General features: G+C 32.2%; 26 non-coding genes across 26 annotated transcripts; all 26 read left to right on the top strand.

Moving 5' to 3' along the window:
• The first annotated feature begins 731 nt into the window (after nucleotides 1-731).
• Nucleotides 732-804, top strand: TRNAV-CAC (transfer RNA valine (anticodon CAC)). The gene has a single exon. It is a non-coding gene; the product is annotated as a tRNA-Val (tRNA).
• Nucleotides 805-1,237: 433 nt separating this feature from the next.
• On the top strand, nucleotides 1,238-1,310 carry TRNAV-AAC (transfer RNA valine (anticodon AAC)). Its single transcript has one exon. It is a non-coding gene; the product is annotated as a tRNA-Val (tRNA).
• An 869-nt stretch (nucleotides 1,311-2,179) lies between these two features.
• On the top strand, nucleotides 2,180-2,252 carry TRNAV-CAC (transfer RNA valine (anticodon CAC)). The gene has a single exon. It is a non-coding gene; the product is annotated as a tRNA-Val (tRNA).
• Nucleotides 2,253-2,683: 431 nt separating this feature from the next.
• TRNAV-AAC (transfer RNA valine (anticodon AAC)) lies at nucleotides 2,684-2,756 on the top strand. Its single transcript has one exon. It is a non-coding gene; the product is annotated as a tRNA-Val (tRNA).
• Nucleotides 2,757-3,625: 869 nt separating this feature from the next.
• On the top strand, nucleotides 3,626-3,698 carry TRNAV-CAC (transfer RNA valine (anticodon CAC)). The gene has a single exon. It is a non-coding gene; the product is annotated as a tRNA-Val (tRNA).
• A 430-nt stretch (nucleotides 3,699-4,128) lies between these two features.
• Nucleotides 4,129-4,201, top strand: TRNAV-AAC (transfer RNA valine (anticodon AAC)). The gene has a single exon. It is a non-coding gene; the product is annotated as a tRNA-Val (tRNA).
• Nucleotides 4,202-5,070: 869 nt separating this feature from the next.
• On the top strand, nucleotides 5,071-5,143 carry TRNAV-CAC (transfer RNA valine (anticodon CAC)). The gene has a single exon. It is a non-coding gene; the product is annotated as a tRNA-Val (tRNA).
• A 433-nt stretch (nucleotides 5,144-5,576) lies between these two features.
• TRNAV-AAC (transfer RNA valine (anticodon AAC)) lies at nucleotides 5,577-5,649 on the top strand. Its single transcript has one exon. It is a non-coding gene; the product is annotated as a tRNA-Val (tRNA).
• Nucleotides 5,650-6,517: 868 nt separating this feature from the next.
• TRNAV-CAC (transfer RNA valine (anticodon CAC)) lies at nucleotides 6,518-6,590 on the top strand. The gene has a single exon. It is a non-coding gene; the product is annotated as a tRNA-Val (tRNA).
• Nucleotides 6,591-7,022: 432 nt separating this feature from the next.
• On the top strand, nucleotides 7,023-7,094 carry TRNAV-AAC (transfer RNA valine (anticodon AAC)). The gene has a single exon. It is a non-coding gene; the product is annotated as a tRNA-Val (tRNA).
• An 870-nt stretch (nucleotides 7,095-7,964) lies between these two features.
• On the top strand, nucleotides 7,965-8,037 carry TRNAV-CAC (transfer RNA valine (anticodon CAC)). Its single transcript has one exon. It is a non-coding gene; the product is annotated as a tRNA-Val (tRNA).
• Nucleotides 8,038-8,467: 430 nt separating this feature from the next.
• TRNAV-CAC (transfer RNA valine (anticodon CAC)) lies at nucleotides 8,468-8,540 on the top strand. Its single transcript has one exon. It is a non-coding gene; the product is annotated as a tRNA-Val (tRNA).
• Nucleotides 8,541-9,409: 869 nt separating this feature from the next.
• TRNAV-CAC (transfer RNA valine (anticodon CAC)) lies at nucleotides 9,410-9,482 on the top strand. The gene has a single exon. It is a non-coding gene; the product is annotated as a tRNA-Val (tRNA).
• Nucleotides 9,483-10,133: 651 nt separating this feature from the next.
• Nucleotides 10,134-10,206, top strand: TRNAV-CAC (transfer RNA valine (anticodon CAC)). Its single transcript has one exon. It is a non-coding gene; the product is annotated as a tRNA-Val (tRNA).
• Nucleotides 10,207-10,636: 430 nt separating this feature from the next.
• TRNAV-CAC (transfer RNA valine (anticodon CAC)) lies at nucleotides 10,637-10,709 on the top strand. Its single transcript has one exon. It is a non-coding gene; the product is annotated as a tRNA-Val (tRNA).
• An 869-nt stretch (nucleotides 10,710-11,578) lies between these two features.
• Nucleotides 11,579-11,651, top strand: TRNAV-CAC (transfer RNA valine (anticodon CAC)). Its single transcript has one exon. It is a non-coding gene; the product is annotated as a tRNA-Val (tRNA).
• Nucleotides 11,652-12,083: 432 nt separating this feature from the next.
• Nucleotides 12,084-12,156, top strand: TRNAV-AAC (transfer RNA valine (anticodon AAC)). The gene has a single exon. It is a non-coding gene; the product is annotated as a tRNA-Val (tRNA).
• A 648-nt stretch (nucleotides 12,157-12,804) lies between these two features.
• On the top strand, nucleotides 12,805-12,877 carry TRNAV-AAC (transfer RNA valine (anticodon AAC)). The gene has a single exon. It is a non-coding gene; the product is annotated as a tRNA-Val (tRNA).
• A 648-nt stretch (nucleotides 12,878-13,525) lies between these two features.
• Nucleotides 13,526-13,598, top strand: TRNAV-AAC (transfer RNA valine (anticodon AAC)). The gene has a single exon. It is a non-coding gene; the product is annotated as a tRNA-Val (tRNA).
• A 649-nt stretch (nucleotides 13,599-14,247) lies between these two features.
• Nucleotides 14,248-14,320, top strand: TRNAV-AAC (transfer RNA valine (anticodon AAC)). Its single transcript has one exon. It is a non-coding gene; the product is annotated as a tRNA-Val (tRNA).
• Nucleotides 14,321-14,970: 650 nt separating this feature from the next.
• Nucleotides 14,971-15,043, top strand: TRNAV-AAC (transfer RNA valine (anticodon AAC)). The gene has a single exon. It is a non-coding gene; the product is annotated as a tRNA-Val (tRNA).
• Nucleotides 15,044-15,912: 869 nt separating this feature from the next.
• On the top strand, nucleotides 15,913-15,985 carry TRNAV-CAC (transfer RNA valine (anticodon CAC)). Its single transcript has one exon. It is a non-coding gene; the product is annotated as a tRNA-Val (tRNA).
• Nucleotides 15,986-16,415: 430 nt separating this feature from the next.
• TRNAV-CAC (transfer RNA valine (anticodon CAC)) lies at nucleotides 16,416-16,488 on the top strand. The gene has a single exon. It is a non-coding gene; the product is annotated as a tRNA-Val (tRNA).
• A 148-nt stretch (nucleotides 16,489-16,636) lies between these two features.
• On the top strand, nucleotides 16,637-16,709 carry TRNAV-CAC (transfer RNA valine (anticodon CAC)). The gene has a single exon. It is a non-coding gene; the product is annotated as a tRNA-Val (tRNA).
• Nucleotides 16,710-17,141: 432 nt separating this feature from the next.
• On the top strand, nucleotides 17,142-17,214 carry TRNAV-AAC (transfer RNA valine (anticodon AAC)). The gene has a single exon. It is a non-coding gene; the product is annotated as a tRNA-Val (tRNA).
• A 648-nt stretch (nucleotides 17,215-17,862) lies between these two features.
• On the top strand, nucleotides 17,863-17,935 carry TRNAV-AAC (transfer RNA valine (anticodon AAC)). The gene has a single exon. It is a non-coding gene; the product is annotated as a tRNA-Val (tRNA).
• Nucleotides 17,936-18,154: the final 219 nt, after the last annotated feature.

Genomic DNA, 18,154 nt, shown 5'->3' with positions numbered 1-18,154 from the left:
TTTCATGTAGTATCTGTAGTGTAGTGATTTCATGTTTGCCTCACATGTGAAAGGTCCCCAGTTCGAAATTGGCAGAAACATATTTTGTTACCTAAACACTTTGAATTCAATAATTTATATTTTGATAACTATATACTGTTGCATTGCTCAATGAAAAAGCAAGCAAAAAAATCATATTGCAGAATATCAAAAGTCAATTTCAGTTCTACCATGCATATTGGATGGTGTTGCATTCATGAGGTACCTGTAGTGTAGTATTATTCACATTTAGCCAATATGCATAAGGTTCCCCTTCAAAATTGGTCAGAAATACATTAAAAATGGATTTTTTTTATTAAATACAATGATCAGAACTATTAATAAGTGAATGTGTCCTCTTGAAATGCAAAGTGGAAAAAATAGCATAGAAATTATTAGAAAATAGAAAAATAAGTTTAGAAAAAAAATTCTAAGAAAACGGTTTGCCAATGGTACTTCCCGACTCGATAGTGATGAGATCTTCAAAAGGCAGTTTCTGTATTGTAGTGGTTATCACATTCGCCTAAAACACAAAAGGTCCCCAGTTCGAAACTGGGCAGAAATATGCTGTTATCTTTAGAATTTTAAAACAAGGGATTTTTGGTTGAAATGCCAAATAAAAATGCAATCTTATAAAAAGTTTATTTCAGAATGCCATAATGTATGTCAAAGATAATTTTTTACTGGATGGCGGTAGATTCTGTTTCCATGTAATTCCTGTAGTGTAGTGGTTATCACGTTCGCCTCACACGCGAAAGGTCCCCAGTTTGAAACTGGGCAGAAACATATTTTGTTACCTAAACACTTTGAATTCAATAATTTATATTTTGATAACTATCTACTGTTGCATTGCTCAATGAAAAAGCAAGCAAAAAAATCATATTGCAGAATATCAAAAGTCAATTTCCCTTCTACCATGCATATTGGATGGTGTTGCATTCATGAAATACCTGTAGTGTAGAGTTATTCACATTTACCCAATATGCATAAGGTCCCCCTTCAAAATTGGTCAGAAATACATTAAAAAAATATTTTTTTTAGTAAATACAAAGATCAGAATTGATAATAAGTGAATGTGTCCTCTTGAAATGCAAAGTGGAAAAATAGCGTCAAAATTATTAGAAAATAGGAAAAAAAGTTTAGAAAAAATTATATTTCTAAGAATAGCATGTGTCATTTGTACTTCCAGACTAGATAGTGATGGGATCCATGAGAGTCAGTTTCTGTAGTGTAGTGGTTATCACGTTCGCCTAACACGCGAAAGGTCCCCAGTTCGATACTGGGCAAAAACAATCTTTTAGCTTTAGAATTTTAAAACAATGAATTTTGGGTAAAATGCTCAATAAAAATACAATCAGATAAAAAGTTTATTTTAGCATGCCATACTGAATGTCAAAGATCACATTTTATTGGATGGTGGTCGCAAATTTTTCATGTAGTATCTGTAGTGTAGTGATTTCATGTTTGCCTCACATGTGAAAGGTCCCCAGTTCGAAATTGGCAGAAACATATTTTGTTACCTAAACACTTTGAATTCAATAATTTATATTTTGATAACTATATACTGTTGCATTGCTCAATGAAAAAGCAAGCAAAAAAATCATATTGCAGAATATCAAAAGTCAATTTCCCGTCTACCATGCATATTGGATAGTGTTGCAATCATGAAGTACCAGTAGTGTAGTATTATTCACATTTAGCCAATATGCATAAGGTTCCCCTTCAAAATTGGTCAGAAATACATTAAAAATAGATTTTTTTTTAAAATACAATGATCAGAACTATTAATAAGTGAATGTGTCCTCTTGAAATGCAAAGTGAAAAAAAATAGCATAGAAATTATTAGAAAATAGAAAAATAAGTTTAGAAAAAAAATTTCTAAGAAAACGGTTTGCCAATGGTACTTCCCGACTCCATAGTGATGAGATCTTCAAAAGTCAGTTTCTGTATTGTAGTGGTTATCACATGCGCCTAAAACACAAAAGGTCCCCAGTTCGAAACTGGGCAAAAATATGCTGTTATCTTTAGAATTTTAAAACAAGGGATTTTTAGTTGAAATGCCAAATAAAAATGCAATCATATAAAAAGTTTATTTCAGAATGCCATAATGTATGTCAAAGATCATTTTTTATTGGATGGCGGGAGACGCTGTTTCCATGTAGTTTCTGTAGTGTAGTGGTTATCACGTTTGCCTCACACGCGAAAGGTCCCCAGTTCGAAACTGGGCAGAAGCAGATTTTGTTACCTAAACACTTTGAATTCAATAATTTATATTTTGATAACTATCTACTGTTGCATTGCTCAATGAAAAAGCAAGCAAAAAAATCATATTGCAGAATATCAAAAGTCAATTTCCCTTCTACCATGCATATTGGATGGTGTTGCATTCGTGAAATACCTGTAGTGTAGAGTTATTCACATTTACCCAATATGCATAAGGTCCCCCTTCAAAATTGGTCAGAAATACATTAAAAAAAGATTTTTTAGTAAATACAATGATCAGAATTGATAATAAGTGAATGTGTCCTCTTGAAATGCAAAGTGGAAAAATAGCGTCAAAATTATTAGAAAATAGGAAAAAAAGTTTAGAAAAAATTATATTTCTAAGAATAGCATGTGTCATTTGTACTTCCAGACTAGATAGTGATGGGATCCACGAGAGTCAGTTTCTGTAGTGTAGTGGTTATCACGTTCGCCTAACACGCGAAAGGTCCCCAGTTCGATACTGGGCAGAAACAATCTTTTAGCTTTAGAATTTTAAAACAATGAATTTTTGGGTAAAATGCTCAATAAAAATACAATCAGATAAAAAGTTTATTTTAGCATGCCATACTGAATGTCAAAGATCATTTTTTATTGGATGGCGGTCGCAACTTTTTCATGTAGTATCTGTAGTGTAGTGATTTCATGTTTGCCTCACATGTGAAAGGTCCCCAGTTCGAAATTGGCAGAAACATATTTTGTTACCTAAACACTTTGAATTCAATAATTTATATTTTGATAACTATTTACTGTTGCATTGCTCAATGAAAAAGCAAGCAAAAAAATCATATTGCAGAATATCAAAAGTCAATTTCCCTTCTACCATGCATATTGGATGGTGTTGCATTCATGAGGTACCTGTAGTGTAGTATTATTCACATTTAGCCAATATGCATAAGGTTCCCCTTCAAAATTGGTCAGAAATACATTAAAAATAGATTTTTTTATTAAATACAATGATCAGAACTATTAATAAGTGAATGTGTCCTCTTGAAATGCAAAGTGGAAAAAATAGCATAGAAATTATTAGAAAATAGAAAAATAAGTTTAGAAAAAAAAATTCTAAGAAAACGATTTGCCAATGGTACTTCCCGACTCGATAGTGATGAGATCTTCAAAAGTCAGTTTCTGTATTGTAGTGGTTATCACATTCGCCTAAAACACAAAAGGTCCCCAGTTCGAAACTGGGCAAAAATATGCTGTTATCTTTAGAATTTTAAAACAAGGGATTTATGGTTGAAATGCCAAATAAAAATGCATTCATATAAAAAGTTTATTTCAGAATGCCATAATGTATGTCAAAGATCATTTTTTATTGGATGGCGGGAGAGTCTGTTTCCATGTAGTTTCTGTAGTGTAGTGGTTATCACGTTCGCCTCACACGCGAAAGGTCCCCAGTTTGAAACTGGGCAGAAGCATATTTTGTTACCTAAACACTTTGAATTCAATAATTTATATTTTGATAACTATATACTGTTGCATTGCTCAATGAAAAAGCAAGCAACAATCATATTGCAGAATATCAAAAGTCAATTTCCTTTCTACCATGCATATTGGATGGTGTTGCATTCATGAAATACCTGTAGTGTAGAGTTATTCACATTTACCCAATATGCATAAGGTCCCCCTTCAAAATTGGTCAGAAATACATTAAAAAAAGATTTTTTTAGTAAATACAATGATCAGAATTGATAATAAGTGAATGTGTCCTCTTGAAATGCAAAGTGGAAAAATAGCGTCAAAATTATTAGAAAATAGGAAAAAAAGTTTAGAAAAAATTATATTTCTAAGAATAGCATGTGTCATTTGTACTTCCAGACTAGATAGTGATGGGATCTACGAGAGTCAGTTTCTGTAGTGTAGTGGTTATCACGTTTGCCTAACACGTGAAAAGTCCCCAGTTCGATACTGGGCAGAAACAATCTTTTAGCTTTAGAATTTTAAAACAATGAATTTTTGGGTAAAATGCTCAATAAAAATACAATCAGATAAAAAGTTTATTTTAGCATGCCATACTGAATGTCAAAGATCATTTTTTATTGGATGGCGGTCGCTACTTTTTCATGTAGTATCTGTAGTGTAGTGATTTCATGTTTGCCTCACATGTGAAAGGTCCCCAGTTCGAAATTGGCAGAAACATATTTTGTTACCTAAACACTTTGAATTCAATAATTTATATTTTGATAACTATATACTGTTGCATTGCTCAATGAAAAAGCAAGCAAAAAAATCATATTGCAGAATATCAAAAGTCAATTTCCCTTCTACCATGCATATTGGATGGTGTTGCATTCATGAGGTACCTGTAGTGTAGTATTATTCACATTTAGCCAATATGCATAAGGTTCCCCTTCAAAATTGGTCAGAAATACATTAAAAATAGATTTTTGTATTAAATACAATGATCAGAACTATTAATAAGTGAATGTGTCCTCTTGAAATGCAAAGTGGAAAAAATAGCATAGAAATTATTAGAAAATAGAAAAATAAGTTTAGAAAAAAAAATTCTAAGAAAACGGTTTGCCAATGGTACTTCCCGACTCGATAGTGATGAGATCTTCAAAAGTCAGTTTCTGTATTGTAGTGGTTATCACATTCGCCTAAAACACAAAAGGTCCCCAGTTCGAAACTGGGCAGAAATATGCTGTTATCTTTAGAATTTTAAAACAAGGGATTTTTGGTTGAAATGCCAAATAAAAATGCAATCATATAAAAAGTTTATTTCAGAATGCCATAATGTATGTCAAAGATCATTTTTTATTGGATGGCGGGAGATGCTGTTTCCATGTAGTTTCTGTAGTGTAGTGGTTATCACGTTCGCCTCACACGCGAAAGGTCCCCAGTTCGAAACTGGGCAGAAACGTATTTTGTTACCTAAACACTTTGAATTCAATAATTTATATTTTGATAACTATCTACTGTTGCATTGCTCAATGAAAAAGCAAGCAAAAAAATCATATTGCAGAATATCAAAAGTCAATTTCCCTTCTACCATGCATATTGGATGGTGTTGCATTCATGAAATACCTGTAGTGTAGAGTTATTCACATTTACCCAATATGCATAAGGTCCCCCTTCAAAATTGGTCAGAAATACATTAAAAAAATATTTTTTTTAGTAAATACAAAGATCAGAATTGATAATAAGTGAATGTGTCCTCTTGAAATGCAAAGTGGAAAAATAGCGTCAAAATTATTAGAAAATAGGAAAAAAAGTTTAGAAAAAATTATATTTCTAAGAATAGCATGTGTCATTTGTACTTCCAGACTAGATAGTGATGGGATCCATGAGAGTCAGTTTCTGTAGTGTAGTGGTTATCACGTTCGCCTAACACGCGAAAGGTCCCCAGTTCGATACTGGGCAGAAACAATCATTTAGCTTTAGAATTTTAAAACAATGAATTTTTGGGTAAAATGCTCAATAAAAATACAATCAGAAAAAAAGTTTATTTTAGCATGCCATACTGAATGTCAAAGATCATTTTTTATTGGATGATGGTCGCAAATTTTTCATGTAGTATCTGTAGTGTAGTGATTTCATGTTTGCCTCACATGTGAAAGGTCCCCAGTTCGAAATGGGCAGAAACATATTTTGTTACCTAAACACTTTGAATTCAATAATTTATATTTTGATAACTATATACTGTTGCATTGCTCAATGAAAAAGCAAGCAAAAAAATCATATTGCAGAATATAAAAAGTCAATTTCCCGTCTACCATGCATATTGGATAGTGTTGCAATCATGAAGTACCTGTAGTGTAGTATTATTCACATTTAGCCAATATGCATAAGGTTCCCCTTCAAAATTGGTCAGAAATACATTAAAAAAAGATTTTTTTTTAAATACAATGATCAGAACTATTAATAAGTGAATGTGTCCTCTTGAAATGCAAAGTGAAAAAAATAGCATAGAAATTATTAGAAAATAGAAAAATAAGTTTAGAAAAAAAAATTCTAAGAAAACGGTTTGCCAATGGTACTTCCCGACTCCATAGTGATGAGATCTTCAAAAGTTAGTTTCTGTATTGTAGTGGTTATCACATGCGCCTAAAACACAAAAGGTCCCCAGTTCGAAACTGGGCAAAAATATGCTGTTATCTTTAGAATTTTAAAACAAGGGATTTTTGGTTGAAATGCCAAATAAAAATGCAATCATATAAAAAGTTTATTTCAGAATGCCATAATGTATGTCAAAGATCATTTTTTATTGGATGGCGGGAGATGCTGTTTCCATGTAGTTTCTGTAGTGTAGTGGTTATCACGTTTGCCTCACACGCGAAAGGTCCCCAGTTCGAAACTGGGCAGAAACAGATTTTGTTACCTAATCACTTTGAATTCAATAATTTATATTTTGATAACTATCTACTGTTGCATTGCTCAATGAAAAAGCAAGCAAAAAAATCATATTGCAGAATATCAAAAGTCAATTTCCCTTCTACCATGCATATTGGATGGTGTTGCATTCATGAAATACCTGTAGTGTAGAGTTATTCACATTTACCCAATATGCATAAGGTCCCCCTTCAAAATTGGTCAGAAATACATTAAAAAAGATTTTTTTTAGTAAATACAATGATCAGAATTGATAATAAGTGAATGTGTCCTCTTGAAATGCAAAGTGGAAAAATAGCGTCAAAATTATTAGAAAATAGGAAAAAAAGTTTAGAAAAAATTATATTTCTAAGAATAGCATGTGTCATTTGTACTTCCAGACTAGATAGTGATGGGATCCATGAGAGTCAGTTTCTGTAGTGTAGTGGTATCACGTTCGCCTAACACGCGAAAGGTCCCCAGTTCGATACTGGGCAGAAACAATCTTTTAGCTTTAGAATTTTAAAACAATGAATTTTTGGGTAAAATGCTCAATAAAAATACAATCAGATAAAAAGTTTATTTTAGCATGCCATACTAAATGTCAAAGATCTTTTTTTATTGGATGGCGGTCGCAACTTTTTCATGTATTATCTGTAGTGTAGTGATTTCATGTTTGCCTCACATGTGAAAGGTCCCCAGTTCGAAATTGGCAGAAACATATTTGGTTACCTAAACACTTTGAATTCAATAATTTATATTTTGATAACTATATACTGTTGCATTGCTCAATGAAAAAGCAAGCAAAAAAATCATATTGCAGAATATCAAAAGTCAATTTCCCTTCTACCATGCATATTGGATGGTGTTGCATTCATGAGGTACCTGTAGTGTAGTATTATTCACATTTAGCCAATATGCATAAGGTTCCCCTTCAAAATTGGTCAGAAATACATTAAAAATAGATTTTTTTTATTAAATACAATGATCAGAACTATTAATAAGTGAATGTGTCCTCTTGAAATGCAAAGTGGAAAAAATAGCATAGAAATTATTAGAAAATAGAAAAATAAGTTTAGAAAAAAAATTTCTAAGAAAACGGTTTGCCAATGGTACTTCCCGACTCGATAGTGATGAGATCTTCAAAAGTCAGTTTCTGTATTGTAGTGGTTATCACATTCGCCTAAAACACAAAAGGTCCCCAGTTCGAAACTGGGCAGAAATATGCTGTTATCTTTAGAATTTTAAAACAAGGGATTTTTGGTTGAAATGTCAAATAAAAATGCAATCATATAAAAAGTTTATTTCAGAATGCCATAATGTATGTCAAAGATCATTTTTTATTGGATGGCAGGAGATGCTGTTTCCATGTAGTTTCTGTAGTGTAGTGGTTATCATGTTCGCCTCACACGCGAAAGGTCCCCAGTTTGAAACTGGGCAGAAGCATATTTTGTTACCTAAACACTTTGAATTCAATAATTTATATTTTGATAACTATATACTGTTGCATTGCTCAATGAAAAAGCAAGCAACAATCATATTGCAGAATATCAAAAGTCAATTTCCTTTCTACCATGCATATTGGATGGTGTTGCATTCATGAAATACCTGTAGTGTAGAGTTATTCACATTTACCCAATATGCATAAGGTCCCCCTTCAAAATTGGTCAGAAATACATTAAAAAAATATTTTTGTAGTAAATACAATGATCAGAATTGATAATAAGTGAATGTGTCCTCTTGAAATGCAAAGTGGAAAAATAGCGTCAAAATTATTAGAAAATAGGAAAAAAAGTTTAGAAAAAATTATATTTCTAAGAAAAGCATGTGTCATTTGTACTTCCAGACTAGATAGTGATGGGGACCACGAGAGTCAGTTTCTGTAGTGTAGTGGTTAACACGTTCGCCTCACACGCGAAAGGTCACCAGTTCGAAACTGGGCGGAAACAATCTTTTAGCTTTAGAATTTTAAAACAATGAATTTTTGGGTAAAATGCTCAATAAAAATACAATCAGATAAAAAGTTTATTTTAGCATGCCATACTGAATGTCAAAGATCATTTTTTTATTGGATGGTGGTCGCAAATTTTTCATGTAGTATCTGTAGTGTAGTGATTTCATGTTTGCCTCACATGTGAAAGGTCCCCAGTTCGAAATTGGCAGAAACATATTTTGTTACCTAAACACTTTGAATTCAATAATTTATAATTTGATAACTATATACTGTTGCATTGCTCAATGAAAAAGCAAGCAAAAAAATCATATTGCAGAATATCAAAAGTCAATTTCCCTTCTACCATGCATATTGGATGGTGTTGCATTCATGAGGTACCTGTAGTGTAGTATTATTCACATTTAGCCAATATGCATAAGGTTCCCCTTCAAAATTGGTCAGAAATACATTAAAAATAGATTTTTTTATTAAATACAATGATCAGAACTATTAATAAGTGAATGTGTCCTCTTGAAATGCAAAGTGGAAAAAATAGCATAGAAATTATTAGAAAATAGAAAAATAAGTTTAAAAAAAAAAATCTAAGAAAACGGTTTGCCAATGGTACTTCCCGACTCGATAGTGATGAGATCTTCAAAAGTCAGTTTCTGTATTGTAGTGGTTATCACATTCGCCTAAAACACAAAAGGTCCCCAGTTCGAAACTGGGCAGAAATATGCTGTTATCTTTACAATTTTAAAACAAGGGATTTTTGGTTGAAATGCCAAATAAAAATGCAATCATATAAAAAGTTTATTTCAGAATGCCATAATGTATGTCAAAGATCATTTTTTATTGGATGGCGGGAGAGTCTGTTTCCATGTAGTTTCTGTAGTGTAGTGGTTATCACGTTCGCCTCACACGCGAAAGGTCCCCAGTTCGAAACTGGGCAGAAACATATTTTGTTACCTAAACACTTTGAATTCAATAATTTATATTTTGATAACTATCTACTGTTGCATTGCTCAATGAAAAAGCAAGCAAAAAAATCATATTGCAGAATATCAAAAGTCAATTTCCCTTCTACCATGCATATTGGATGGTGTTGCATTCATGAAATACCTGTAGTGTAGAGTTATTCACATTTACCCAATATGCATAAGGTCCCCCTTCAAAATTGGTCAGAAATACATTAAAAATAGATTTTTTTATTAAATACAATGATCAGAACTATTAATAAGTGAATGTGTCCTCTTGAAATGCAAAGTGGAAAAAATAGCATAGAAATTATTAGAAAATAGAAAAATAAGTTTAGAAAAAAAAATTCTAAGAAAACGGTTTGCCAATGGTACTTCCCGACTCGATAGTGATGAGATCTTCAAAAGTCAGTTTCTGTATTGTAGTGGTTATCACATTCGCCTAAAACACAAAAGGTCCCCAGTTCGAAACGGGGCAGAAATATGCTGTTATCTTTAGAATTTTAAAACAAGGGATTTTTGGTTGAAATGCCAAATAAAAATGCAATCATATAAAAAGTTTATTTCAGAATGCCATAATGTATGTCAAAGATCATTTTTTATTGGATGGCGGGAGAGTCTGTTTCCATGTAGTTTCTGTAGTGTAGTGGTTATCACGTTCGCCTCACACGCGAAAGGTCCCCAGTTTGAAACTGGGCAGAAGCATATTTTGTTACCTAAACACTTTGAATTCAATAATTTATATTTTGATAACTATATACTGTTGCATTGCTCAATGAAAAAGCAAGCAACAATCATATTGCAGAATATCAAAAGTCAATTTCCTTTCTACCATGCATATTGGATGGTGTTGCATTCATGAAATACCTGTAGTGTAGAGTTATTCACATTTACCCAATATGCATAAGGTCCCCCTTCAAAATTGGTCAGAAATACATTAAAAAAATATTTTTGTAGTAAATACAATGATCAGAATTGATAATAAGTGAATGTGTCCTCTTGAAATGCAAAGTGGAAAAATAGCGTCAAAATTATTAGAAAATAGGAAAAAAAGTTTAGAAAAAATTATATTTCTAAGAAAAGCATGTGTCATTTGTACTTCCAGACTAGATAGTGATGGGAACCACGAGAGTCAGTTTCTGTAGTGTAGTGGTTAACACGTTCGCCTCACACGCGAAAGGTCACCAGTTCGAAACTGGGCAGAAACAATATTTTAGCTTTAGAATTTTAAAACAATGAATTTTTGGGTAAAATGCTCAATAAAAATACAATCAGATAAAAAGTTTATTTTAGCATGCCATACTGAATGTCAAAGATAATTTTTTTATTGGATGGTGGTCGCAAATTTTTCATGTAGTATCTGTAGTGTAGTGATTTCATGTTTGCCTCACATGTGAAAGGTCCCCAGTTCGAAATTGGCAGAAACATATTTTGTTACCTAAACACTTTGAATTCAATAATTTATATTTTGATAACTATCTACTGTTGCATTGCTCAATGAAAAAGCAAGCAAAAAAATCATATTGCAGAATATCAAAAGTCAATTTCCCTTCTACCATGCATATTGGATGGTGTTGCATTCATGAAATACCTGTAGTGTAGAGTTATTCACATTTACCCAATATGCATAAGGTCCCCCTTCAAAATTGGTCAGAAATACATTAAAAATAGATTTTTTTATTAAATACAATGATCAGAACTATTAATAAGTGAATGTGTCCTCTTGAAATGCAAAGTGGAAAAAATAGCATAGAAATTATTAGAAAATAGAAAAATAAGTTTAGAAAAAAAATTCTAAGAAAACGGTTTGCCAATGGTACTTCCCGACTCGATAGTGATGAGATCTTCAAAAGTCAGTTTCTGTATTGTAGTGGTTATCACATGCGCCTAAAACACAAAAGGTCCCCAGTTCGAAACTGGGCAGAAATATGCTGTTATCTTTAGAATTTTAAAACAAGGGATTTTTGGTTGAAATGCCAAATAAAAATGCAATCATATAAAAAGTTTATTTCAGAATGCCATAATGTATGTCAAAGATCATTTTTTATTGGATGGCGGGAGAGTCTGTTTCCATGTAGTTTCTGTAGTGTAGTGGTTATCACGTTCGCCTCACGCGCGAAAGGTCCCCAGTTCGAAACTGGGCAGAAACATATTTTGTTACCTAAACACTTTGAATTCAATAATTTATATTTTGATAACTATCTACTGTTGCATTGCTCAATGAAAAAGCAAGCAAAAAAATCATATTGCAGAATATCAAAAGTCAGTTTCCCTTCTACCATGCATATTGGATGGTGTTGCATTCATGAAATACCTGTAGTGTAGAGTTATTCACATTTACCCAATATGCATAAGGTCCCCCTTCAAAATTGGTCAGAAATACATTAAAAAAATATTTTTTTAGTAAATACAATGATCAGAATTGATAATAAGTGAATGTGTCCTCTTGAAATGCAAAGTGGAAAAATAGCGTCAAAATTATTAGAAAATAGGAAAAAAAGTTTAGAAAAAATTATATTTCTAAGAAAAGCATGTGTCATTTGTACTTCCAGACTAGATAGTGATGGGGACCACGAGAGTCAGTTTCTGTAGTGTAGTGATTATCACGTTCACCTAACACGCGAAAGATCCCCAGTTCGAAACTGGGCAGAAACAATCTTTTAGCTTTAGAATTTTAAAACAATGAATTTTTGGGTAAAATGCTCAATAAAAATACAATCAGATAAAAAGTTTATTTTAGCATGCCAGACTGAATGTCAAAGATCATTTCTTATTGGATGATGGTCGCAAATTTTTCATGTAGTATCTGTAGCGTAGTGATTTCATGTTTGCCTCACACGCGAAAGGTCCCCAGTTCGAAATTGGAAGAAACATATTTTGTTACCTAAACACTTTGAATTCAATAATTTATATTTTGGTAACTATATACTGTTGCATTGCTCAATGAAAAAGCAAGCAAAAAATCATATTGCAGAATATCAAAAGTCAATTTCCCGTCTACCATGCATATTGGATAGTGTTGCAATCATGAAGTACCTGTAGTGTAGTATTATTCACATTTAGCCAATATGCATAAGGTTCCCCTTCAAAATTGGTCAAAAATACATTAAAAAAAGATTTTATAGTAAATACAATGATCAGAATTGATAATAAGTGAATGTGTCCTCTTGAAATGCAAAGTGGAAAAATAGCGTCAAAATTATTAGAAAATAGGAAAAAAAGTTTAGAAAAAATTATATGTCTAAGAAAAGCATGTGTCATTTGTACTTCCAGACTATATAGTGATAGGATCTACGAGATTCAGTTTCTGTAGTGTAGTGGTTATCACGTTCACCTAACACGCGAAAGATCCCCAGTTCGAAACTGGGCAGAAACAATCTTTTAGCTTTAGAATTTTAAAACAATGAATTTTTGGGTAAAATGCTCAATAAAAATACAATCAGATAAAAAGTTTATTTTAGCATGCCAGACTGAATGTCAAAGATCATTTCTTATTGGATGATGGTCGCAAATTTTTCATGTAGTATCTGTAGCGTAGTGATTTCATGTTTGCCTCACACGCGAAAGGTCCCCAGTTCGAAATTGGAAGAAACATATTTTGTTACCTAAACACTTTGAATTCAATAATTTATATTTTGGTAACTATATACTGTTGCATTGCTCAATGAAAAAGCAAGCAAAAAATCATATTGCAGAATATCAAAAGTCAATTTCCCGTCTACCATGCATATTGGATAGTGTTGCAATCATGAAGTACCTGTAGTGTAGTATTATTCACATTTAGCCAATATGCATAAGGTTCCCCTTCAAAATTGGTCAAAAATACATTAAAAAAAGAATTTTTAGTAAATACAATGATCAGAATTGATAATAAGTGAATGTGTCCTCTTGAAATGCAAAGTGGAAAAATAGCGTCAAAATTATTAGAAAATAGGAAAAAAAGTTTAGAAAAAATTATATGTCTAAGAAAAGCATGTGTCATTTGTACTTCCAGACTATATAGTGATAGGATCTACGAGATTCAGTTTCTGTAGTGTAGTGGTTATCACGTTCACCTAACACGCGAAAGATCCCCAGTTCGAAACTGGGCAGAAACAATCTTTTAGCTTTAGAATTTTAAAACAATGAATTTTTGGGTAAAATGCTCAATAAAAATACAATCAGATAAAAAGTTTATTTTAGCATGCCATACTGAATGTCAAAGATCATTTCTTATTGGATGATGGTCGCAAATTTTTCATGTAGTATCTGTAGCGTAGTGATTTCATGTTCGCCTCACACGCGAAAGGTCCCCAGTTCGAAATTGGAAGAAACATATTTTGTTACCTAAACACTTTGAATTCAATAATTTATATTTTGGTAACTATATACTGTTGCATTGCTCAATGAAAAAGCAAGCAAAAAATCATATTGCAGAATATCAAAAGTCAATTTCCCGTCTACCATGCATATTGGATAGTGTTGCAATCATGAAGTACCTGTAGTGTAGTATTATTCACATTTAGCCAATATGCATAAGGTTCCCCTTCAAAATTGGTCAAAAATACATTAAAAAAAGATTTTATAGTAAATACAATGATCAGAATTGATAATAAGTGAATGTGTCCTCTTGAAATGCAAAGTGGAAAAATAGCGTCAAAATTATTAGAAAATAGGGAAAAAAAGTTTAGAAAAAATTATATTTCTAAGAAAAGCATGTGTCATTTGTACTTCCAGACTAGATAGTGATAGGATCCACAACAGTCAGTTTCTGTAGTGTAGTGGTTATCACGTTCGCCTAACACGCGAAAGGTCCCCAGTTCGAAACTGGGCAGAAACTATCTTTTAGCTTTAGAATTTTAAAACAATGAATTTTTGGGTAAAATGCTCAATAAAAATACAATCAGATAAAAAGTTTATTTTAGCATGCCATACTGAATGTCAAAGATCATTTCTTATTGGATGATGGTCGCAAATTTTTCATGTAGTATATGTAGCGTAGTGATTTCATGTTTGCCTCACACGCGAAAGCTCCCCAGTTCGAAACTGGGCAGAAACATATTTTGTTACCTAAACACTTTGAATTCAATAATTTATATTTTGATAACTATCTACTGTTGCATTGCTCAATGAAAAAGCAAGCAAAAAAATAATATTGCAGAATATCAAAAGTCAATTTCCCTTCTACCATGCATATTGGATGGTGTTGCATTCATCAAATACCTGTAGTGTAGAGTTATTCACATTTACCCAATATGCATAAGGTCCCCCTTCAAAATTGGTCAGAAATACATTAAAAAAGATTTTTTTAGTAAATACAATGATCAGAATTGATAATAAGTGAATGTGTCCTCTTGAAATGCAAAGTGGAAAAATAGCGTCAAAATTATTAGAAAATAGGAAAAAAAATTTAGAAAAAATTATATTTCTAAGAATAGCATGTGTCATTTGTACTTCCAGACTAGATAGTGATGGGATCCACAAGAGTCAGTTTCTGTAGTGTAGTGGTTATCACATTCGCCTAACACGCGAAAGGTCCCCAGTTCGATACTGGGCAGAAACAATCTTTTAGCTTTAGAATTTTAAAACAATGAATTTTTGGGTAAAATGCTCAATAAAAATACAATCAGATAAAAAGTTTATTTTAGCATGCCATACTGAATGTCAAAGATCTTTTTTTATTGGATGGCGGTCGCAACTTTTTCATGTAGTATCTGTAGTGTAGTGATTTCATGTTTGCCTCACATGTGAAAGGTCCCCAGTTCGAAATTGGCAGAAACATATTTTGTTACCTAAACACTTTGAATTCAATAATTTATATTTTGATAACTATATACTGTTGCATTGATCAATGAAAAAGCAAGCAAAAAAATCATATTGCAGAATATCAAAAGTCAATTTCCCTTCTACCATGCATATTGGATGGTGTTGCATTCATGAGGTACCTGTAGTGTAGTATTATTCACATTTAGCCAATATGCATAAGGTTCCCCTTCAAAATTGGTCAGAAATACATTAAAAATAGATTTTTTTATTAAATACAATGATCAGAACTATTAATAAGTGAATGTGTCCTCTTGAAATGCAAAGTGGAAAAAATAGCATAGAAATTATTAGAAAATAGAAAAATAAGTTTAGAAAAAAAAATTCTAAGAAAACGGTTTGCCAATGGTACTTCCCGACTCGATAGTGATGAGATCTTCAAAAGTCAGTTTCTGTATTGTAGTGGTTATCACATTCGCCTAAAACACAAAAGGTCCCCAGTTCGAAACTGGGCAGAAATATGCTGTTATCTTTAGAATTTTAAAACAAGGGATTTTTGGTTGAAATGCCAAATAAAAATGCAATCATATAAAAAGTTTATTTCAGAATGCCATAATGTATGTCAAAGATCATTTTTTATTGGATGGCGGGAGATGCTGTTTCCATGTAGTTTCTGTAGTGTAGTGGTTATCACGTTCGCCTCACACGCGAAAGGTCCCCAGTTTGAAACTGGGCAGAAGCATATTTTGTTACCTAAACACTTTGAATTCAATAATTTATATTTTGATAACTATATACTGTTGCATTGCTCAATGAAAAAGCAAGCAACAATCATATTGCAGAATATCAAAAGTCAATTTCCTTTCTACCATGCATATTGGATGGTGTTGCATTCATGAAATACCTGTAGTGTAGAGTTATTCACATTTACCCAATATGCATAAGGTCCCCCTTCAAAATTGGTCAGAAATACATTAAAAAAATATTTTTGTAGTAAATACAATGATCAGAATTGATAATAAGTGAATGTGTCCTCTTGAAATGCAAAGTGGAAAAATAGCGTCAAAATTATTAGAAAATAGGAAAAAAAGTTTAGAAAAAATTATATTTCTAAGAAAAGCATGTGTCATTTGTACTTCCAGACTAGATAGTGATGGGGACCACGAGAGTCAGTTTCTGTAGTGTAGTGGTTAACACGTTCGCCTCACACGCGAAAGGTCACCAGTTCGAAACTGGGCAGAAACAATCTTTTAGCTTTAGAATTTTAAAACAATGAATTTTTGGGTAAAATGCTCAATAAAAATACAATCAGATAAAAAGTTTATTTCAGAATGCCATAATGTATGTCAAAGATCATTTTTTATTGGATGGCGGGAGAGTCTGTTTCCATGTAGTTTCTGTAGTGTAGTGGTTATCACGTTCGCCTCACACGCGAAAGGTCCCCAGTTCGAAACTGGGCAGAAACATATTTTGTTACCTAAACACTTTGAATTCAATAATTAATATTTTGATAACTATCTACTGTTGCATTGCTCAATGAAAAAGCAAGCAAAAAAATCATATTGCAGAATATCAAAAGTCAATTTCCCTTCTACCATGCATATTGGATGGTGTTGCATTCATGAAATACCTGTAGTGTAGAGTTATTCACATTTACCCAATATGCATAAGGTCCCCCTTCAAAATTGGTCAGAAATACATTAAAAAAATATTTTTTTAGTAAATACAATGATCAGAATTGATAATAAGTGAATGTGTCCTCTTGAAATGCAAAGTGGAAAAATAGCGTCAAAATTATTAGAAAATAGGAAAAAAAGTTTAGAAAAAATTATATGTCTAAGAAAAGCATGTGTCATTTGTACTTCCAGACTAGATAGTGATAGGATCTATGAGATTCAGTTTCTGTAGTGTAGTGGTTATCACGTTCACCTAACACGCGAAAGATCCCCAGTTCGAAACTGGGCAGAAACAATCTTTTAGCTTTAGAATTTTAAAACAATGAATTTTTGGGTAAAATGCTCAATAAAAATACAATCAGATAAAAAGTTTATTTTAGCATGCCAGACTGAATGTCAAAGATCATTTCTTATTGGATGATGGTCGCAAATTTTTCATGTAGTATCTGTAGCGTAGTGATTTCATGTTTGCCTCACACGCGAAAGGTCCCCAGTTCGAAATTGGAAGAAACATATTTTGTTACCTAAACACTTTGAATTCAATAATTTATATTTTGGTAACTATATACTGTTGCATTGCTCAATGAAAAAGCAAGCAAAAAATCATATTGCAGAATATCAAAAGTCAATTTCCCGTCTACCATGCATATTGGATAGTGTTGCAATCATGAAGTACCTGTAGTGTAGTATTATTCACATTTAGCCAATATGCATAAGGTTCCCCTTCAAAATTGGTCAAAAATACATTAAAAAAAGATTTTTTAGTAAATACAATGATCAGAATTGATAATAAGTGAATGTGTCCTCTTGAAATGCAAAGTGGAAAAATAGCGTCAAAATTATTAGAAAATAGGAAAAAAAGTTTAGAAAAAATTATATGTCTAAGAAAAGCATGTGTCATTTGTACTTCCAGACTAGATAGTGATAGGATCTACGAGATTCAGTTTCTGTAGTGTAGTGGTTATCACGTTCACCTAACACGCGAAAGATCCCCAGTTCGAAACTGGGCAGAAACAATCTTTTAGCTTTAGAATTTTAAAACAATGAATTTTTGGGTAAAATGCTCAATAAAAATACAATCAGATAAAAAGTTTATTTTAGCATGCCATACTGAATGTCAAAGATCATTTCTTATTGGATGATGGTCGCAAATTTTTCATGTAGTATCTGTAGCGTAGTGATTTCATGTTCGCCTCACACGCGAAAGGTCCCCAGTTCGAAACAGGGCAGAAACA

The sequence above is a fragment of the Pseudophryne corroboree genome, chromosome 4, assembly GCF_028390025.1.
Source record: "Pseudophryne corroboree isolate aPseCor3 chromosome 4, aPseCor3.hap2, whole genome shotgun sequence".
Taxonomy (NCBI): domain Eukaryota; kingdom Metazoa; phylum Chordata; class Amphibia; order Anura; family Myobatrachidae; genus Pseudophryne; species Pseudophryne corroboree.
This window is presented reverse-complemented; position numbering and strand designations above follow the sequence as displayed.